Raw genomic sequence first — 4,618 nt, 5'->3', positions numbered from 1 at the left:
AATTAAACAAAGCAATATGGGATTTTTATACCTGCCAGTCCACAGAATTATTCATGTAATTTGTAGACAATTTGGTCTTATAAATGAAGACTCTGATACAATACCTATTTTCTCAGTTAAGACTCATGTCTCTAAAGAGAACTTCCATTTTTCTCTCTATAGTCCTGTTGGGGGTTTTAGACTTTCTGTGTTGTAGATGTATGGTTTTTGCCACTTGGAATGATATTCTAATTCTGTCAAATGGATGTATGTTGGTACATTAGACAACTATTTCTTTGGATGCACTTATCTGGAAACAATGATTTGCTTAAATACTTGAGGGGATCTCACAAATGTCTGCCTTCAAAATGTCGACCACAGTCATATCAAGGCATGGTTAGAAGAGGATCTGATTGTAATCTCATTCATGAGGATGTTCACTAGCATGTTCACTCATGAGGAAAATTACATTGCCTGTGGTTAGGGTAAACTCTTTCATGTTTTTCCTTTATGACCTGTGATCACTTTAAGATCCTCAGCATCTGCTCATGGGCAGCAAAGACCCCAAAACATACCAGTCATCTTTGAATGAAAGGTCCCACAAAACCAGCAGTTCTCCACCTTGGCTGCATGATAGACTCACCTGGGGTGCTTTTCAAAACCTTCATTCTCATGCCAAACCCCAGCCCAATTAAATCTGAATTTGGGGTGGTGGGACCCCAGGATGAGGAGTTTTAAAGCTCACCACTTACTTCCAATATGTAGTCAAGATTGAGGGCCAGTGACATGTATTCTCTCCCATAACCAGCATTAATAGATGTGATCAGGGCCAAAATTTTGTGGACAATGGATGTGAACTGTGGAAAGAGTTGAGAGTTGCACATATACTAAAAGAGAGAGAGTTGTGCATTTCTCCAGGATGCCTGTGTTATAGCTGACAGATACAGAAGATTCCATAGGTGTTATGGCATTCAATTTTGCGGTGGTTCAGACACATGTAGAATCCCACAATATTCCTTCCATCCCATTAAAGATGCTCCAAATGAAGAAACATTCAGATATGAAAAATCAGAAGGGATAAAAACCACAAGAGTTACAAATACTATGTGACCAAAAAGGCATGCATACCACTTCCAGGTATTTTGTTTTGCAATCTTCTCTAGCCCACAGACTAAAATTACAAACTGGCCCAAGTACTGAGATTAGGCTGTTCTGCTGAAGGACCTCCAAAAAGCCCTTTTGATGTCCCTGATCCTCAGGCTGTAAATAAAGGGCCTGAGCACGAGGTGGCCACCACAGTGTATGTCTCTGAGGCCACCACACCCCTCTTGGGGAAACGTCAGACAGTCAAATTGCAGTACCTCCCAAGACCTGATGCATAAAATAAGAAAAAAANTGTGTCTCTGCTGGGGCACAACCATGAAGTGAGGATCCACTTCCCCTTCCCTGCGTGGTGCGTGATGATGGCTCAGGCTCCGTCCTCAGTACTGGCAGGAAGACAGAGTCAGACATGTGCTTCCTGAGCAGATGAGAACCTGGGAGGAGACAGAGATATGGAGCTGACTGGACTGGAACTGGAAACCTGAAGGGCTGGAAGGCATGAGTGGATATTTATAATTGTGTAAGTTTGGGAGCTCAATGCACAGAGCTCACGATTAATCAAGTTGATCCATGTGATTTTAATCTCCAAAGACTTCTTAATATTAATAGAGAAGGAAAAGAAGAATAGTAAACGTACTGAAAAGGGTCTGGGCTTTTCCTCTTGTCAGGAAAAGCCTTCCCTATGCTCCTCACTTTTTTTAACATTCACATACATATTTGTGGGGTACACTGTGTTGTTTTGATACATGCATATCCTGCACAGTGATTCACATGAGTAGACAGCATGGTACCTGTTAGTCCACCACTTCTTCCCTCTGATAACCATTATCCTACTCTCTGTTTCAATGAGAACCACTTTTTGTTTTTAATTCTCATTTCTGACTTCCAAATTTCAGGTATGTTATAAAATTCAGGTTCATTTTTTTTAATTAAACAAAGCAATATGGGACTTTTATACCTGCCAGTCCACAGAATTATTCATGTAATTTGTAGACAATTTGGTCTTATAAATGAAGACTCTGAAACAATACCTATTTTCTCAGTTAAGACTCATGTCTCTAAAGAGAACTTCCATTTTTCTCTCTATAGTCCTGTTGGGGGTTTTAGACTTTCTGTGTTGTAGATGTATGGTTTTTGCCACTTGGAATGATATTCTAATTCTGTCAAATGGATGTATGTTGGTACATTAGACAACTATTTCTTTGGATGCACTTATCTGGAAACAATGATTTGCTTAAATACTTGAGGGGATCTCACAAATGTCTGCCTTCAAAATGTCGACCACAGTCATATCAAGGCATGGTTAGAAGAGGATCTGACTGTAATCTCATTCATGAGGATGTTCACTAGCATGTTCACTCATGAGGAAAATTACATTGCCTGTGGTTAGGGTAAACTCTTTCATGTTTTTCCTTTATGACCTGTGATCACTTTAAGATCCTCAGCATCTGCTCATGGGCAGCAAAGACCCCAAAACATACCAGTCATCTTTGAATGAAAGGTCCCACAAAACCAGCAGTTCTCCACCTTGGCTGCATGATAGACTCACCTGGGGTGCTTTTCAAAACCTTCATTCTCATGCCAAACCCCAGCCCAATTAAATCTGAATTTGGGGTGGTGGGACCCCAGGATGAGGAGTTTTAAAGCTCACCACTTACTTCCAATATGTAGTCAAGATTGAGGGCCAGTGACATGTATTCTCTCCCATAACCAGCATTAATAGATGTGATCAGGGCCAAAATTTTGTGGACAATGGATGTGAACTGTGGAAAGAGTTGAGAGTTGCATGTATATTAAAAGAGAGAGAGTTGTGCATTTCTCCAGGATACCTGTGTTATAGCTGACAGATACAGAAGATTCCATAGGTGTTATGGCATTCAATTTTGTGGTGGTTCAGACACATGTAGAATCCCACAATATTCCTTCCATCCCATTAAAGATGCTCCAAATGAAGCAACATTCAGATATGAAAAATCAGAAGGGATAAAAACCACAAGAGCTACAAATATTATGTGACCAAAGAGGCATGCATACCACTTCCAGATATTTTGTTTTGCAATCTTCTCTAGCTCACAGACTAAAATTACAAACTGGCCCAAGTACTGAGATTAGGTTGTTCTGCTGAAGGACCTCCAAAAAGCCCTTTTGATGTCCCTGATCCTCAGGCTGTAAATAAAGGGCCTGAGCACGAGGTGGCCACCACAGTGTATGTCTCTGAGGCCACCACACCCCTCTTGGGGAAACGTCAGACAGTCAAATTGCAGTACCTCCCAAGACCTGATGCATAAAATAAGAAAAAAAACTGACAGGTGTGACCCACAGGTGGAGGAGGCTTTATGCTTCCCACCTGTTGACGGGACTCTCAAAATTGTGGCAACAATTTGAGGATAAGAGAAAATGATCCCTGAGAGTAGAACACCACCAAAGATGGCACCAACAAAATTCATTAATATGTGTTAGTAGAGGTGTCATCACAGGTCAGCTTGAGAAGGTGAGGAGGTCTCAGAAGAAATAAGATAATTTCACATGTGTAAAGTACACTGTGGCCTGATTAAGCAGTGTAGCTTGGAGTCCAAAAGACTGATGAGAGAAGATACCAAGAGCCACAGAAGCAAGGGTTCATAATGACCAATGCTGCAGGAAGTGACAAATGACCACAAACTGGTTATAGGCCATCACAGTCAGAAGCAGACAATCCATGCATCCACGGAGGATCGAAAAAGACAACTGAGTCAGGAAGCTCACACAGGAGATGACTCTACTGTGAGGTTGGGCATCCACAATCATCTTGGGCATGATGGTGGAAATGAAACAGATGTCAACTAAGGACAGGTTGGAGAGGAAGAGAACCTGGGGGTGTGGAGGTGGGAGTCAGCTGATGGCCAGGATGATGAGCAGGTTCCTGTTCACCATCACCAGATACATCAACAGGAACAGCCCAAAGAGAAGGGGCTGTATTTCTGGATCCTCAGAGAGCCCCAGCAGGAAGAATTCCATAACTCCTATTAGATTCTGTGGTTCCACATGGCAGAGACACCTTCTGGAAAGTAAACAAGGGTTGATATATGGAGGAAAATGAAGGAGAACACATATTAAAGATTTCCTCACTGTTGCCATACAGGACTGAGCCCAGGTCAGCAAGAATGCAAAAGACTGTGTCAGCAAGAATTCGCAGGGCATTACCGCAAACCACAGACTTCCTATGGGGTTGCCTAGGACATGGGGAGGTAATGAGCAGGGTTTACAGCTGGCTAAAACATATATAATATATGCTTTCAGAGAATAAGGTTTCTTAGTGCGTGTGCTAAGTCCCAGATCTTTGCGTCTGGTTTCTGGTTGCCCACCTCCCTAGGTGGCAGCCCCAATCTCAGGTGCATCCTGAGCAGCTCACCTCGCTGCACTCTCTTGGCTGGGCTACGTGTGGCCCTGCTTCCTGAGGGACTCCTGGCAGAGGCTACATGTAGTCCTGCCTCCTGAGACCCCTAGGGCCAAGAGAAACATGCAGGTATACAGGAAACATTCAGGCCCCCATCACTGT

General features: G+C 42.7%; 1 pseudogene; it reads right to left on the bottom strand.

Moving 5' to 3' along the window:
• LOC103610732 overlaps positions 1 to 4,618 on the bottom strand; it is a 13,398-nt pseudogene that overhangs the window by 7,599 nt on the left and 1,181 nt on the right.

Source organism: Galeopterus variegatus, unplaced genomic scaffold (assembly GCF_000696425.1).
Source record: "Galeopterus variegatus unplaced genomic scaffold, G_variegatus-3.0.2 Scaffold11676, whole genome shotgun sequence".
In the NCBI taxonomy this organism is placed as follows: Eukaryota; Metazoa; Chordata; class Mammalia; order Dermoptera; family Cynocephalidae; genus Galeopterus; species Galeopterus variegatus.
The sequence above is the reverse complement of the archived record's forward strand: the minus strand, read 5'-3'. Positions and strand labels throughout refer to the sequence as shown.